Raw genomic sequence first — 19,163 nt, forward strand, 5'->3', positions numbered from 1 at the left:
AGGATACCTGGCGAAGATCTATGTAATCACACAGAGCTATTTACAGAATACTGTTCCACCATTCCTTTAGCTGCTGGGGTGACGCATGATAGGGTTAAGGGAGTCCTTTTTCCCTTTTCTTTGACCGATGACGCCCGAAAATGGTTGAGAGATTTAGACAGGGAAGCTGCCGGTGTTACTGACTGGAATTCCCTTGCTCTAGCCTTTTACAGACGATATTTCCCACCACAGTGCACTAATGCGTTGAGAGGGCAAATTACAGCATTTGATCAATTGTCTACTGAAGATTTGAATGGGGCTTGGATTAGGTTCAAGAGACTTGTTCGATCTGTACCTCATCATGGCTTCAAGCGTTGGTTTCTATGTACCCAATTGGTCGGACTCACTTGGAGCTTAATTTTCGGTTACTTGTCGTTAGGAGCACCTAGACCAAAACAATATTTATATCTCCACAAACAACTCTACTATTAGTAAAGAGGTAAGTAAAGGTCGGATCCCAAGGGACGGGTATTGATGTAGGATTTTCGATTGCAAGTAGCGGTATCTAGGGGTGTCACGATTTGGGTTGAGATAAGAAGATCACTAAACTAAATAGAAATAAAAGTAAACAAGCAAGATGATTAAAATGAGATGTAAACAATTGATTAAAAGCATTAGGGTGTCATGGGGTCATAGGGGATGCATGGGAATTGATCATACAAACAAATTCTCAAATTATAAGCAAGCAATTATTGTTGTGATAGGATCGAGTTGGTTTATATCTTACAATCCTAGGAAGGTTTGGGTCCCGGAGCCGAATCGATTAGATTGTACAACACCTACAAGTCGACTTAATCCTCCCTACTCAACTATATGCATGGTCTAATGAGACTCGAGTTGGTTTATGTCTTACAAGTCTCATTGAAAAGGTAAGTGATGGGAAAAAAATGCAAGGATTCATAGGCTCGCATTTCATCAAACATAACATGTGCATAAGTTGAGATCACAACAAGCAAGCAAATAAATTATGAAAACATATTTAATTAAGCATGAATCATCCCCCATGTTGGTTTCCCCTAATTACCCATTAACCCTAATTAGGGAAACTACTCACTCATTATCAAGTTTAACATGTTAACAAAGTTGTCAATCATATTAACAAAGCAAAACATGATGAATAAATGAAGATGATTAACAATAATTAAAAAGGGATTAAGAGAATTATACCTAATAATGATTCCAAAATAAAGAAAAGAATAATAGAAGTACTTGATGAATGATTGGAAGGTTGTCAATCTCCCAATAATAACCCAAATAATCTTCAATTACCCAAAATAAAAGATGAACAAAAGAGAAATTAAGGAAATGAGATTTGTATTAAGCTTGATTAGAAGTTGATTACAAGATTAAAGAGAGATTAGAATGATATAAACTATAATAAATATTGATAAGAAGAACATGATTAATCTAATTAGACTAATGGGGTATTTATAGTGGGGATTAGGTACACAAATTAGGGTTTACTAAGGGCTTAAATGATGATTAAGTCCTTGAGGAATCGCTCCTCTCAGAAAAAATGCGGGTCTCCTTTTAGCCGGTCTTTCAAAAATATGCGCATCTTTCATGGAGCAAGAAGAGGACGTGTGGGTCTGTAACACAATCTGAGCGTCCACGGGTCGGGACGAGCAGATTCTCAGGTGGCTGGACGGGCGTCCTGGGTAGCTTGGACGAGCGTCCTGGGAGGCTTCTGGACGGGCGTCCCTATGGTAAAGACGCTCGGATTCTTCCAGTCTTGGACGGGCGTCCTGCCTGGTTGGACGAGCGGATCTCGTCCCAGCCTTCCTTTTCTTCTTTTCTTCTTCTCTTCTCCCAACAATCCTACGGGATTTTGTCGGGGATGCAAGGATTTCTTCATCATTGCCCATCTACTATAATATGTACAAAGGCCTTCTAGTCTTGTCTTCTCTTTGATGCTTGGTCATTAGATTCGATCAATTTAGCTCTATTTTGCCATGAAAATGAAAGGTTTTCACTCCTCTCCTACCAAGGAAACATAACCTCAAAGAATATTCAAAACAAAGGACTAAAGATAGTAAATGACTCAAATATGCACTAAAAAGCATAGGAACGAGGCTAATTCGGGGACTAAATATGCTCAAATAATGATCACATCAAATATCCCCAAACTGAACCTTTGCTCGTCCCGAGTAAATAGGTGACAAAAACTAGGACCCTTATTTAAACTAACCTACTAGCATAGCCGATATGAGACAATTAGCGGGTCTCACTCCGCCCCTTCAACTCACAACAAGACAACCATGAGGTAGGATGCCTTCTTGCAAGGCAAGGTGGGTCTTGCCAAAATGGCGACACATCCAATCATTAAAGCACGTAAAATCAAGTAATGTATGCATCTACAAAAAGAATAGCCACTTTCCTCATCTAAGTGGCGGAAATTATCTAAAGGGGAAGCAATTCAAGGGTACACACTCCTTCATAGATGCAATTTCTTCAAACTACTAAGCCTAGGAGGATACCAATAAATCACCTCCAAATTATGTCAAGCTAGGGTACCTTTGTCCTCAATCGTTAAATGCTATTGTTAAGAATAGACTCCCTATGGTGTTAGAAACACTGGAGGATCGCGGAATTCCCCTTCTTGCCTAGACAAGAAGAAGGGTCGTCCCCTCTCTACCATGCACAAAAATGGATACGATGGATAAAAGGATCAATAGTATTTGAGTTTCATTTGGGAGTTTGCTTTTGTTGTTGTTTTTCCCCCCAAAATTCTTGTGGCATATAACATTTGAGAACACTTTCTTGCCATTTCTTTGATGTTTGGCAATTCAATACTTGACAATTTTTCAACTTTTTTGCATTTTCTTTTAAACATTTTCTCAGTCACCCCAATTTGTAACGAGGGTGCCTTATATTTGAAGCATAGGAGTTTTCATTTTTGTTACTCCTCTTTTCTTTTGATGCATTTGCAAACTTTTTCTTTTCTTTTTTTTTCATTTCTTGAACTCAAATTTTTTGAATAATTTTTGTTTGTGCCCATTCCCTTTGATGGCAAAATGTATGGTAGAACATGGATGAATGATGGTTGCATGGTTTCAAGGGTCACCTTGGAATAAACGGTAGCCAAGGAGTTATCACACCACAAGGTACTCTTGACTAGGCCTTAATCCATGGGTCAAAGGATACTAGCATGACACATCCTAGGGTGTTTTACAAGTATTCTAACAAGCAAAGTCTTAAGAAGAAAAAGCATCTACTAGGGCCTATATACACTTGTCAAGCTTCCCAAGTAGACGGTTCCACAAAAGTTTTCTAACATGCAAACTACATGCCATGATGCAACTAATATTTATACATCCTAATGCATATGCTTCTACCAACTAGTATGCCAAATAATCTAAATACAATCCTAAATTCACATTGTTTTTACCGAATTAATCAAAATAAAGCCACATAGTCATTAACATAAAGAGGAAAAAAGAGATTGGAAAGATCATACAATGCGGTCTTCAATAACCTCATGTCTCGGATGTGGCGTAGTGGATCAATGTGAAAAAGGATAAACAAACACAATATATCCAAACAATATATACAAGACTACACTAAAAAGGAATGAACATGTTTTTGATTTTTTTCAATTTTTCAAATTTTTTGGATTTTTCGAAATTTTTTGATTTTTTTGGATTTTGAATAAAAGTCAAGTTAGAATTTCCTATCTCCACACTAGTATGGGCATTGTCCTCAATAGCCAATACGATAGGAAATTATGCAATAAATATGCATGATTTCTAAGCTAAATGCAAATTATACTAAGCTACACTACATGATGCATGTGTTTTTGTTATGGCGGAGAGTATAATTTAAATTAGATCCCAATGCATATGCATGGACTTCCCCAAACCAAAATAGACATTATTTCTAACGTCTTAAATTTCGGGGTAGTTCATGCACATGGAATGCAATGCATGAAACTACAAATTTTCATTTTGGATTTTACAAGTGGGAACAATAAAAATGAACACCTTAATGAAGCGAAGGTGTTAGTCCTCCATTGTTGCTAGGACTCCTCAAAACAATTGATCAAGATAAAATAAAAACAAGGGAAGTAGACAAACCATAAGAGAGGTGAAAGAATGTAGGTGTGGGAAATATCGGTATACTTCCCTTAAAATTAAGGATTATAACGAAATTATAATCTATGAAAACTAGTCATAAATGAATTGCATAAACAATAAGAATATGGATTAAGAATCAACCTTCGGTCCTAGCAAAATCGGCCTAAGAACAATATCGCAATGATATTCGCCTAATCGTTGCACCCAAGATGAAATGAGATATGCCTTTGTTCTTGCTAGAATAGATCCCCAAAATTCACTAATTAATTTTTAGGGTTTTTGTGTTCTTGATGAGAGAATTAGGTCAAATTAGGTTAAAAGAGAAGTAGGTAAATAAACTCCTCTTTCTCACCTTTAAACCGTCCGAAATGGGTATTAGAGGAAGATTTTTATTCCTCTTTTTTGCTCTTATTTCGGTTTTTGGCAACAACCTAAAATGAGGATAAAATCTCCTTATTTTCAGTTATTCCAAAAATGTATAAAATGTGTATAATTATAAATCGTCATTTATTTTATTCCGTATTAATAAGTCTACACACAACAGCTTGCAGTCGATTTATTAATACCGGTCTGTAATAATTTATAATGACAATCTCGTATAATATATACTTTAACTATAAATATCACATATTTATAATTAGCTTATTAAATATAATCGATTATGTTTAATTGCAAATTAACATCTTAGTTCGTTTAAGCTAACATTATATGCATTAATTAAATATAACAGTTTATATTCAATTTACGAATTAACAACTTAATTCGTCTCAGCTAATATTATTTAATCGGCATTAAATAATCGTCTCATCATCACATTGACTAAGTGTTTAGTCAAATACATGGACTAACCTTTTAGTCATATAAGGCATCAATGTGATTACATTTCATAATCACATCTCTCAAACACATCCTTTAGGTGTGACTTTTAGGGACCAGTTGATCACCGCCATCAGTATGATAATAACGTCAAACTTTCTAGCAAGCCAACCGTTATTAAGTAATCGTTAATCAACTGATAAAATACGAAGTATACCCTTGTGAACCAGTAAGAGATTTACAAATGTTATCACACTAATTGTGGAGGACACAAGCTCCAACAAACTCCCACTTGTCCTCACAAGTGTATGTGCGATAACCGTTTCTCATATCCTAAAATTTCTCCCACTCAATGTAAAACAATTTGAAAAATCTGTATTCACAAAGGTTGTATTTTACAAGTGATCAATATCAAGAGTGGTTTCCTCGACTTGAGAGTAACTTAACTGATAAACGAATCATCATTCGAGCATGGCCATGCATTTCAGTTACAACTCCTCGAGTGGCCCTGAGAAATAACTAAACCTGATAAAGGTTGGATATTTTCTTCAACTCGAATCCTGCAGATATAAGCACAGTATGAAATGACCCAGAAACAATATGCTTAGCCTCCTATTATGGCAGACCATGAGAAAGAAACCAAAGTCACCCAAAAACTGCCTTAATCTCAAGAGACAGTCGATAGTCAAAAGGATCGACTCTAGGAACACAATGGACGTCCGATCCACGACCTGACACCGAATGTTTTTAAATATTTAGTACTCCATTACGTTGTCACAAAAATTGTCCTACGAGGTATCGTTATAACTCGTATCTGTGATCGATCAGCCAACTGTTTGACTTATGGCTCGTTGAACCCACCATCAATCGACTGCACAATATAATAGCTAGAGTTATCAGCTCATGTAGGCGATTACGGACCAAAACAAATATAATGTAATTCAGTTCACTTCGTGGCGTTCAATGTTGTCGGTACAATCCACATGAAAAACAAAATATTATAATAAAACGATGAAGTTATAAATAGTATATGAAAAAGATAAAGTATCGAATCCATAAACAACTACTACAACTCAGGAACACGTTTAATTCCCATGGAAATAACGTTCCCTTCATGCTTATCATAATTCAACGGTTTAGTGAGAGGATCCGCGATGTTGTCATCCGAAGCTATCTTGTCAATCACTATCTCTTCTTGCTCCACGTAATCACGGATCAGGTGAGCTTTCCGATGTACATGTCTAGACTTGTTGCTAGACTTTGGCTCCTTAGCCTGGAAGATGGCACCTCTATTGTCAGAATAGATAGTGATCGGGTCATTCGAACTAGGAACTATCGTAAGTCCTTATAAGAATTGACGCATCCATATAGCTTCCTTTGCTGCTTCCGAAGCGGCATAGTACTCGGATTCAGTGGTAGAATATGCTACAACACTTTGTTTGGAACTCTTTCAGCTGAGCGCAAAGACCATTAAGAGTAAAGACGAACCCGTTTGAGATTTTGAATCATCTCGATCCGTTTGGAAGCTAGCATATGCGTAACCGATTGCGCATAGCTTAGTATCTCCTCCATAAGTCAATACCCTATCCTTAGTCCTCCGTAGGTACTTAAGGATGTTTTTAACACTATCCGTGTGTTTCACCTGGATTCTTTTGGTCTGGACTCGTCATACTCAATGCATATGCCACGTCTGGATGTGTGCATATCATGGCATACAAGATTGATCCTATTGCAGATGCATAAGGAACACGACTCATGCGCTCAATCCCTTCAGGCGTCGTGGGTGACTGAGACTTGCTCAACTGCATCCCAGACGTCATTGGAAGGTTCCCCTTCTTGGAGTTGGTCATGCTGAACCTTTCAAGAATCTTATCCAAATAAGACTCCTGACTCAGTGATAACGTCCATCCTAATCTATCTCGGTAGATACGGATTCCCAATATGCGTTGTGCCTCACCCAGATTTTTCATCTGGAAATGGTTCTTCAACCATCCTTTAACCGAAGATAAGAGAGGAATGTCATTCCCAATCAAGAGTATGTCATCAACATACAATATCAAGAAAACAATCTTGCTCCCACTCGACTTGATATACAAGCATGGTTCCTCGACCAATCGAGTGAAACCATACTCTTTTATCACCTGGTCGAAACGATGATTCCAACTCCGAGAAGCTTGCTTAAGTCCATAAATGGAACGCTTAAGCTTGCACACTTTCTTAGGATTTTCAGGATCTATGAAACCTTCGGGTTGTACCATGTACAACTCTTCCTCCAAATAACCGTTTAAGAAGGCGGTTTTCACATCCATTTGCCAAATTTCATAGTCATGAAAAGCGGTAATCGCTAAGATTATCCGAATGGAACGTAGCATAACTACGGGTGCAAAAATTTCATCATAATGCAAACCGTGCACTTGAGTGAAACCTTTTACCACTAGTCGTGCCTTATAGGTATCACGGTTGCCGTCTCTACGTAACGCTTTATTTTGTAAAGCCATTTGCCTTTGTAGAGGTTTTACCTTATTAGGTAAATCAACTAGATCCCATACGTCATTCTCATACATGGAGTCCATCTCGGATTGCATGGCTTCAAGCCATAGCTTTGAGTCGGAACATGTCATGGCACCTTTATAGGTAGCGGGTTCATTACTCTCTAAGAGCAAAACGTCACTCTCCTCGACCATACCAATGTATCTGTCTGGAGGATTAGAGACTCTACCCGACCTCCTAGGTTCCTGAGGAATGTTAACCGTATCATCAGTTGGAGGAACAACTTCCTCCATCTGTTCCTCGATTGTTGGTTCTGAAATCTCCGACAGCTCGAAGGTTCTATTACTTGACTTGTTCTCGAGAAATTCTTTCTCTAAGAACATCGCACTAGCCGCAACAAAAACTCGATGTTCGGTAGGCGAATAGAAGTAATGACCAAACGTTCCTTTTGGATAACCAATAAAGTATGTCTTGACCGATTGCGGGCCGAGCTTATCCTCGTGTCTCCACTTGACATAAGCCTCGCAGCCCCAAACCCGAATAAAGGACAAGTTAGGGACCGTTCCCTTCCACATTTCATATGGAGTCTTGTCGACAGCTTTAGTCGGACTTCGGTTAAGTATAAGAGCAGCTGACAAAATAGCAAAACCACATAATGAATCAGGTACTATCATGTGACTCATCATGGATCAAACCATATCAAGTAATGTTCGATTTCTCCGTTCGGACACACCATTTAATTGAGGCGTTCCAGGTGGAGTTAACTATAAAACGATTCCACAGTCTTTAAGGTGTTGATTAAACTCATTTGAAAGATATTCGCTACCCCGATCTGAACGGAGTGCTATAACCTTTCTACCCAGTTGGTTCTCAACCTTATTCTGGTATTCCTTGAATTTCTCAAAGGACTCACTTTTGTGCTTCATTAAGTAGACATATGCGTATCTACTCAAATCGTCCGTGAAAGTGATAAAATATCTATAGCCATCTCTAGCGGTAATTGACATAGGTCCACATACATCAGTATGTATGAGTCCTAATAGGTCACTAGCGCGCATTCCAACACCTTTGAAGGAAATTCGAGTCATTTTGCCGATAAGACATTATTCACACGTGCCAAATGTAGAAAAATAGAATGCGGGAATAGTCCCATTCTCGACGAGTTTCTTTACACGTTTTTCATTTATGTGTCCCATTCGACAATGCCATAGATAAGTTTGATCTTTTTCACCAACCTTTAATTTCTTATTATTCACATGTAATATATCTATGGTTTGATCTAAGATGTAAATTCCATTCATGGAAACTGCTTTGCCATAAACCATTTCATTAAAAGAGAAAATACAGCTATTATCCTTTATTGAAAATGAAAAACCGTCTTTAGCAAGTACGGAAACAGAAATAATGTTCTTAGACAAACTGGGTACATAGTAACAGTTATATAAATATAACTCAAAACCACTCGGGAGTTGGATTACGTATGTTCCCTTCGAGACTGCAGCAACTCGTGCTCCATTCCCGACTCGTAGGTCCACATCACCTTTTTCGAGAGGTATGATGTTCTTTAGGCCCTGCAAATGATTACACAGATGAGAACCACAACCAGTATCAAGTACCCAAGTTCCGAAACTTGCATGGTTAATCTCAATCATATGAATATAAGATGACATACCAACAGGAGTAACGCGGCCTGCTTTTATGTCCTCACGGTACACGGGACAGTTCCTCCTCCAATGCCCAGTCTTGTGGCAATGGTGGCACTCAATATCACTGCCCTTGCTCTTTGCCTTGCCTTGTTAGCCACTAGTCTCACCAGGCCCACTCTTACCGTTTCCTGGCTTCTTAAACTTTGGCTTTCCTACAGTTAGGTCGCCATGAGCCTTTCCCTTACCCTTATTCTTGTTGGAAATCATGAGAACATCTTGCTTCATGCTCCCACTCAATTTCATATCCTTCTCGGTTTGTACGAGAAGTGAGTGTAGCTCATGAGGACTTTTATTCATGTCATTCATGTAGTAATTTGCCCTAAAAAAGGCAAAACCATCATGAAGTGAATGAAGCATACGGTCAATGACTATGCTCTCACTGATTTTGTAATCAAGTGCCTCCAATTTCTCGACATTCTCAATCATGTTGAGAATGTGTGGACTAACCAGTTGGCCCTTCTGGAGTTTCGCATCAAAGAAGCGACAGGTATGCTCATAAGTAACGATTCTCGGTGCTTTTGAGAACTCGTTAGTGAGCGTGGTGAAAATCTTGTTTGCACCTTGGGCAATGAAGCGTCTTTGCAAATTGGTTTCCATTGCAAAAATGAGTACGTTCTTTATCGCACCCGCTTCCATAACGAAGTCACTATAAGCAACTGTTTCGTTAGCTCTTGCATTTGGGCCTGGGTTTGGCGGTATTGGCTGAGTTAAGTACTTGAGCTTACCGTCAGCAATGGTAGCATTCCGCAATGATGCCTCCCAGTTCGCAAAATAGGACCCGTCATTTTTCAGACGTGTGAACTGATTCATGTGGCCCATGAAAGCTTTCAGCCAGGACTCGCGTCCAAGTGTGGCACTGGGCATATGGATTTCGTTATTTCCAGCCATTTGTTGTAACAGTATTATCGAAATAAAACGTATTCTACACTGCGAAAAGAAGAAAATATAATAAGCATACTCATCGTTTATGATTTAAGTCTAATGAAATACTGCTATAACGCGTAGACTCAAGCATTTATACAATTGACCTCCCTCAAGAATTATATAAATGATCCCAAGACTCAATTATCTATAAATTGATAAGCCAACCTCTTGGCTAATTCTACTTTTAGAATTCTTGGTCGATAAATTTCTGTAAATTCTATCTTTAGTCCATCATAATCACGAGAAACTCTTCGGACTATAATGTTGAGATAAACTAAGTCAACACAAACTACTTACCCAACGTAGAAGGGGTCATATGGAGAGGAAGGTCCTATATGCCTACCGACGAAGAAGGGATTCATAGATGTTTGGCCTATTAAGACTAATCTCAATTTCAGTTTTAGAGGAAGATCCCATCAACTTTATTTAATTCATTTTAAGTGAACTAATATCTAGCATGCGAGAATGAATAAACTAAGGTGATGGCTTAAATGAGTGACATCTGTATATCTATGAAAACTAACATACTATCTATATGAGTCAATTTTCATGCATTTTAGTAGGTGGTTTAGTGTAGGCGGAGTATGATGCACTAACTAACATGTGAATGAAAAGCAATAAGAACGGTAAAACGTAAAACAAAAATAAAGTCCTAGTGTGGCCTATCTACCAAAATGAACATTAAATACAATTTTGGAATCCATCCTTGGACCCGAGAAGCTTGTCTTGATGTTCCATCTTGGTCCATGTAGCGGGAGTGAACAATCCAATCTCCATCTTTAGTCTTCTCAAAATTACAATTTAAAAATTACATAATAAACCTATTTACATTCTAATTTCAAAACCGTAATAATTAAAGAAACCCAAACGGAGATACGAGATCTCAAATTACATTAAAAATTATGTTTCCATCATTACGAAAACATAATTTAACTAAGGCCACACCAGGTATTACAAATTACAACCGATTGCAAAAATACGTAAATAAAACCATTCAACGATTCATTCAACAAAAAAATGCATCAACTATATAAAATAAACATGCAAGACATAATTCCTTAATTATGTAGATTAATTTATCCAAACCACCTATTTAAATGATCAAATTATGTGACAATTCCTCAATTAATCACAATAATTCCAATCTAAATTCATATTAATCTTGTAATATGAATTAATTCAACAATATTTTAAACTTCTTTAAAATAATTTGGTATCTAAAAATTGTGAACTTCTTCACAACAATTAATCATACATTATTAATTTAATGTAATAATCAATATTGGCCACAAACAACAATAAAAGAAACAAAAAAACTAGAATTTTTTTTTTCTTAAAACATGCTCTCGGCAACAGGGAAAAAAAACGAAGAAACAACCTTTTTTTTTCTTTGGCTCACGGCAAATGCAAAAAAAAAATCAGTTTGTTTTTTTTATTGCTCACGGTTGAAATAAAATAACAGCCCTTTTGTTTTTTTTTTCTATTTCGGCATTATGCCCTAAAACATTTAGATGAACAAATTCGTTTATAGTTGCTATTAGAACAAGATTGGCAAAATCATCTTTTTAATTTAATCATATATTCAAACTTGATGATTCAATTTAACTTATTAAAAGGAACATCTAAATCATGATTAATCGATCATCACAATTGATTTGAATGTTAAATTAATTTGTTTGCCAAAAACTATATAGCAAAAATAATTTATCATCATAAAACAAAAACAATTCCCATTTACATTTCAATTTAATCAAATCAAAACATCTACAAATTTATCATATTATTATCTTAACTAATTAAAACAACAATATGAACAAATCAAAATGGAAATCAAAACAACAAAAACTAAAGGAAAAACAGAAAATCAAACGGCAAAAAAAAAAAATTTTCGCGGCAAAATTTTTACAGCCGAATTTTTTTCTTCTTTTCGAAATCCTTTTGTTTAAATCATTTATGAAAAACATATAAAATAATTTCGTGGCCTTGGCTCTGATACCACTTGTGGGAAATATCGGTATACTTCCCTTAAAATTAAGGATTATAACGAAATTATAATCTATGAAAACTAGTCATAAATGAATTGCATAAACAATAAGAATAGGGATTAAGAATCAACCTTCGGTCCTAGCAAAATCGGCCTAAGAACAATATCGCAATGATATTCGCCTAATCGTTGCACCCAAGATGTTATGAGATATGCCTTTGTTCTTGCTAGAATAGATCCCCAAAATTCACTAATTAATTTTTAGGGTTTTTGTGTTCTTGATGAGAGAATTAGGTCAAATTAGGTTAAAAGAGAAGTAAGTAAATAAACTCCTCTTTCTCACCTTTAAACCGTCCGAAATGGGTATTAGAGGAAGATTTTTCTTCCTCTTTTTTGCTCTTATTTCGGTTTTTGGCAACAACCTAAAATGAGGATAGAATCTCCTTATCTTCAGTTATTCCAAAAATGTATAAAATGTGTATAATTATAAATCGGCATTTATTTTATTCCGTGTTAATAAGTCTACACATAACAGCTTGTAGTCGATTTATTAATACCGATCTGTAATAATTTATAATGACAATCTCGTATAATATATACTTTAACTATAAATATCACATATTTATAATTAGCTAATTAAATATAACCGATTATGTTTAATTGCAAATTAACATCTTGATTCGTTTAAGCTAACATTATATACATTAATTAAGTATAACAGTTTATATTCAATTTACGAATTAACAACTTAATTCGTCTCAGCTAATATTATTTAATCGGCATTAAATAATCGTCTCATCATCACATTGACTAACTGTTTAGTCAAATACATGGACTAACCTTTTAGTCATATAAGGCATCAATGTGATTACATTTCATAATCACATCTCTCAAACACATCCTTTAGGTGTGACTTTTAGGGACCAGTTGATCACCGCCATCAGTATGATAATAACGTCAAACTTTCTAGCAAGCCAACCGTTATTAAGTAATCGTTAATCAATTGATAAAATACGAAGTATACCTTTGTGAACCTGTATGAGATTTACAAATGTTATCACACTAATTGTGGAGGACACAAGCTCCAACAATAGGAGCCTCCAAGGTTTGCTAATCCTCCATCATATCATCATTATCATCATCTTCCTCCATAGATGTGGAATCATATCTACTCCCACTTTCACATCCTTGCTCTTCCTCACTTTCTTCTTCTTCATTGACCTCTTCTTGAACCTCTTCTTCTTTATCAACAACACCCTCATCATCAACATTCTACTCTCCACCCGGTCTTTCACCACTAGAGGTGCTAGGAAAGAAAACTTCCCTATCCACCCAACTAGGCAAAGGACATGATGGATTAAGAAGTCCTTGCCTAGCTAGATGTAGGAGGGGCGGATATTGGGCCTTGTAAGCATCCACTCTATCATTGTAAGCTTGCTTGTGCATTTCCCTCATGAGTAGAGTCATGTAATCATTTCCTACCTCGACATCCTTGGGTTTGAATTCGTGATACTCAAATGGGTAAGGTGGGGTGATAATGTTGGAGGAGGGCTCGTTAATCTCGCCTCTTTGTTGTTGAATAATATACTCGGTCTCCTTGGAGAGTGGAAGAAGGTAGTTCGGTCGATGAACATTCAATCGGCAAATCTTTGAAGGCAAGGTGAAGGATCTAGCTTCATTGGTTAACCACCCATATTTGGTGTCAAGATAATCATGCTTGACCCATTTAAACTTGTGAATCATGGTGTCCATATCAATGAGATGGCCTCCTTTAACCGCCACATAAGTGTTGTCTTTGTTGAAATTTGGGTTAAAGTGCTTGGCCAAATAGGTAACTAGTCCTCCATTTACAATGAAAGCGGTGCCCTCTTTACCACAATCGACATTAAGCCATCGTTCAACCAAAAGTCTTAGAGCATTATATGGCTTAGTAAATTCCCTTCCTATGTTCAAGGCCGACTCAAGAAGAAAACAATCGAGCTTAGTAAGATGATTAGTGCCATTTCTTGCTATCAAAGTATTCCCAATGACCTTATGCCACATTTTAATGCCCGGATGATGGACTAATAGAGCACGACAATCATGAAAGCGCACAAATTTCTTCCCGAAAATTGCCATCCAAAGAGGAGCGGGGTCATACTTGTCGGGGATCTTTGTGTATTTTGGGGTATCGATAAGGCCTAAAATCTTACTCAATTCGCCATAAGTGATGCTTCTATCAACATTTGCAAGACGAAACTCGATGTGGCTTCTAGTATCCACCCTTTTGACTTTCAAGGAACTCAAAAATTCCATGGTGATGGAGGGGTATGTCAATTCTTCCATGGTAAACAATTTACCCAATCCCATAGACTCAAAGAAGGTTTTGGTTTGTTCAAGAACACCCAACTTTGTCAAAGCATATTCACAAATAAATTTTGTAGGCATAATGGTCTTCTTAGCAAAGAGAACAAATTTATCCCTATGAGAGTCGGAAGTGAAAATTACCTCCGGATAATTGGATAATTGCTCAATGACCGGAGTTGTTGATGTTGTAGCTTCCATAGGGGGACCTTGTTGAACTTCCAATCTTGCCTCATGGACTATCAATGCCTTTTACAATTGTTTTGCTTGAAGAGCTTGTTGCCTTTTTGAAAGTGTCTTCTTTGGGGGTGCCTTGTTACCTCTTTTAGTTCTTGCCATTCTTGATTACACCAAAGAAAGATTGAAATCTCCAATTTTTAGTTATGCCCAAATCAATTAAAGATGAAAGAATGTTGCTTTGTATCTTAAAAATCGACTCAAAAGTTGAAGACTTTGGTGTTTGAATCAATTGTTGTTGTAAAAGGAGTGATTAATTTTTGTTGTGAGGAAGTTTGGATTTGATTTTGTTGAATTTGGTTGAGGAAATTTGGTTTTGTTGATGTAGAGGATGAGGGTTTTTGGGGTTTTTGGGTTTTGGGTAGTGTTTGAATGTAGAAGAAATGAAAATGAATTAGGGAAGAGGGTTTAAAAGACCCGTTATTTTTGAAACAGCAGGGGAAGATGAGCGGACCAAGGGTCGGGACGCTCGGATTCTTCGTGTTTTGTCTAAGGAAAGGACGCACAGGACGAGCGTCTTTCAGCAAAGACGAGCGGATTTTTCAATTTGAGACGAGCGTCTTCCTGGACGGACGCTCGGATTCTGTTACAGGGAGAAACTTTAAAATTCAACAGCAGAAAGACGAGCGTCTTTCCTATAAGACGAGCGTCCATAATCAGACGAGCGTATTCTCAATTAAGACGCTCGGATTCTGTGTCAGACCAGTTTTTGAATTATGCAGCTCTGCCAGATGAGCGGATTGTATCTCAGACGCTCGGATTCCTTGACGACGTGCGGATTCTCCTTTTGGCCGCTCGGATTCTTCCTTGACCACACGGATTCAGGTCCATCCGTGGGTACTGCTTAACCCGTGTTATTTTCATTCTTCAATTCTCGTGTTCTTCATTGTAGGGGCACTAAAAGGCATGAATAACCTAGGCAATTGCTATCCCCACACTAAGGTAAAGCACTACACATCAATAAAATCATAAGTCCCTCCCTCACTTCTCTCAAAAATGATGAATATCTTGATCAAGGCACAAAAAATATAAATCCAAAAATGACAAAGAATGCAATGTAAAAATTGAAATGCAAGTTAGGGAGTTAGAATATTTACAAATGGTGGTTTAGGGAGGACTCCACCAAACTCTCATCCAATGTGAGATGTCAAGGGGGCATGTTCAAGGTGTTGTTGATGTTACTCAACACCTTGAAGAAGTAGTTGAAAGCTTGTTTGTTATCATGATAAAGGTCCTCAATAGATTTTTGCACTTGTTGTTCTCCTTGATGGTTTTGATTCATAGCATTACCAATGTAGGGATTGAATATCCCCTCGAACTCATCATCCCATAGACCGCAAACTTCGTCTACTTGATCGTTAAAAATTTCTTGAGTTGATAGAGACAACTCTCCTTCTTTCTTGTTTTGGCCAATGAGGCCATCCTTTTCACTTGTCATGGGTGAGCTTTTCAAGCTCTCATTGTTTCTATTTCCTTTCTCTTTTTGGTGGAGCATCATCAACTGTCTTTTTTCATTGGAATTCCGACTTCTTCCTATCATCTTTCCGGCTATAATGATCAACCATAAAGCATGGTTCATGCAAACGGGGAGCTCTCATGGTCTTGTCAAGATTGACAGTTATGGGCTCGTCTCCCACTTCTAGAGTAAGCTCTCCATGCTTCACATCTATCACCGCACCCGCGGTGTGCAAGAAAGGTCTACCTAGGATGAACGGAATATTGGAGTCTTCTTCCATCTCAACAATGACAAAGTCCACCGGGATGAATAATTTGCCGATTCTCACGGGAACATCTTCCCATATCCCTAACGGTGTCTTCGTCGATCTATCAGCCATTTGGAGTGTGATGTTGGTACATTTAAGCTCTCCCATCCCTAGCCTTTTACTAACCGAATACGGCATAACACTCACGCTTGCTCCTAGATCACACAAAGCCTTGTTGATCGTGGTGTCGCCAATGGTACACGGTATTGAGAAGCTTCCCGAATCTTTAAGTTTCGGAGGTGAACTCCTTTGAACGATTGCACTACTCACCTTAGTGAAGGCGATAGTCTCAAGCTTCCGGATCGACTTCTTTTTTCATAAGGATGTTTTTCATGTACTTTGCATAGGCCGGCACGTGATTGATTAATTCCGTGAAAGGAATCGAAACTTCCAAATTCTTCACAATTTCCATGAATTTTCCAAGTTGGTCATCAAACTTAGGCTTAGCTTGACGACTTGGGAATGGAAGTCTAATCACAATGGGCTCCTTCTCCTTGGCCTTTTCTTCACTTTTCTTTGAAACTTCTTCTTTTGTTGGTTCATCTTCCTTAGAGTTTTGCACAACTCCTTCATTGTCACTAGCTTCCACAACTTCATCCTCAACTTGCTTCTTTGGTCCTTCATATCTCGTACCACTCCTCAAGTGAATGGCACTAACCGTTTCATGTCTTAGGGGATTACTTTGAGGTGGTAATTTCCCATTTTGTCTTTGAGAGTTTGAAGATGCTAGTTGGGTCAATTGAGTTTCCAACATTTTTGTGTGGGCTAGGATGTTGTTGATGGTGATGTCTTTTGCTTGGCTATCTTTTTGCATTTGAGTGAAAAATTCTTGTTGATTCTTTTGCATTTGGAGGACCGCTTTTTGAACATCAAAACCTTGGTCATTTTGTTGATTGTATGGAGTTTGATTTTGGTAACCTTGGTTTTGGTTGTAAAAGGGTCTTTGATTTTGGTTTCTCATGGGAGGTGGGGTGTATGTTTGTTAAGGGTTTTGAACATTTTGGCTTTTGTATGAGAGATTTGGGTGGAATTTGGTGTTTTCATTGTAATAATTGGAATAAGGGGTACCATTCTTGTATGCTTGAAAAGCATTCACTTGTTCATTTGTTCCCCTACATTCACTTTGGTCATGTCCCAAAGTTCCACAATTCTCACATATCCCACTTGGGATTGATGAAGATGCTACCATGGCATTAACATGATGCTTTGGTGATTTTGAGGCTTCTTCAAGTTTAGACATAGCCTTCTCAAACTTCAAGTTGATGGTATCAATATGAGCACTAAGTTGAGCACCCAATTGAGTAATAGAGTCCACTTCATGCTTTCCTCCTCTAGTAGCCTTGCGAGGTCTACTATATTGTGAATTATGGACCGCCATTTCCTCAATCTTGTTTCAAGTTTGATTATCGTCAACTTCGGTGAACATACCATTTGATCCCATGTTGAGAATGTTTCTTGAGTCTTCATAAAGACCATTCCAAAATTGTTGTACCAAGAACCACTCGCTAAGTCCATGATGAGGACATGAGCGACAAATTCCTTTGAATCGCTCCCAAGCTTCATACAAAGAATTTTCATCCCTTTGCTTAAAACCAGTAATTTGAGCTCTTAGCATGTTAGTCTTTTCCCGAGGGTAGAATTTTTTGTAGAAAGATAGAGGAAACTTCTTCCAAGAGTAAATTCCAAGAGTAGCTTTATCAAGGCTTTTCAACCATTGTTTTGCGGTGCCAATTAGAGAAAAAGGGAATAAGACCCATCGAATTTGGTCTTGAGTCACACCGGTTTGTGAAATCGCATCAAAATAGTCACAAAAAGTCTCCATGTGAGAGTGAGGGTCTTCACTAGGCATCCCCCCAAATTGGCTTCTTTCGACTAATTTGATAAATGCGTATTTAGCAATGAAATTTCCGGTTAAGTGTTGTGGTGTTGGAGTACCATTGGGTAGATTCTCCTCGGTTGGTACGGAATGTGATGAAAATTTAGGCATTATGGGTTGATTTTGTGATTGATTTGGTGGTTGATTTTGTGTTGAGTTCTCCTCACCTTCTCTTGCAAAAGGGTTGATGAACTCAAGAGAATGAATATCTACAACCTCACTAATTCCTCTCAAAGTGTTTCTAGCAAGCCTTCTATTGGTTGTCAAAGTTCTTTCAATCTCGTGATCAATGGGTAACAAGTTACCTTGTGATCTTCTAGACATGCAAAATATCAAACAACTTGAAAACAATTAGAACAAACCTTGAGGAGTTTTACTTCCCCAAGGCAAAGAAAGACACAACTAATAACAATCTAAGAAAATCAAATCAAGTTAACACCGTCCCCGGCAACGGCGCCATTTTTGGTCGGACTCACTTGGAGCTTAATTTTCGGTTACTTGTCGTTAGGAGAACCTAGACCAAAACAATATTTATATCTCCACAAACAACTCTACTATTAGTAAAGAGGTAAGTAAAGGTCGGATCCCAAGGGACGGGTATTGATGTAGGATTTTTGATTGCAAGTAGCGGTGTCTAGGGGTGTCACGATTTGGGTTGAGATAAGAAGATCACTAAACTAAATAGCAATAAAAGTAAACAAGAAAGATGATTAAAATGAGATGTAAACAATTGATTAAAAGCACTAGGGTGTCATGGGGTCATATGGGATGCATGGGAATTGATCATACAAACATATTCTCAAATTATAAGCAAGCAATTATTGTTGTGATAGGATCGAGTTGGTTTATATCTTACAATCCTAGGAAGGTTTGGGTCCCGGAGCCAAATCGATTATATTGTACAACACCTAC

The 19,163-nt window shown here is 37.6% G+C and overlaps 1 non-coding gene across 1 annotated transcript; it reads left to right on the forward strand.

The window, feature by feature from the left end:
• The first annotated feature begins 17,883 nt into the window (after positions 1-17,883).
• LOC141624192 (small nucleolar RNA R71) lies at positions 17,884-17,990 on the forward strand. Its single transcript, XR_012534003.1, has one exon. It is a non-coding gene; the product is annotated as a small nucleolar RNA R71 (small nucleolar RNA).
• The last annotated feature ends 1,173 nt before the right edge of the window (positions 17,991-19,163 follow it).

This window comes from Silene latifolia, chromosome X (genome assembly GCF_048544455.1).
Source record: "Silene latifolia isolate original U9 population chromosome X, ASM4854445v1, whole genome shotgun sequence".
NCBI classification, from domain to species: Eukaryota; Viridiplantae; Streptophyta; class Magnoliopsida; order Caryophyllales; family Caryophyllaceae; genus Silene; species Silene latifolia.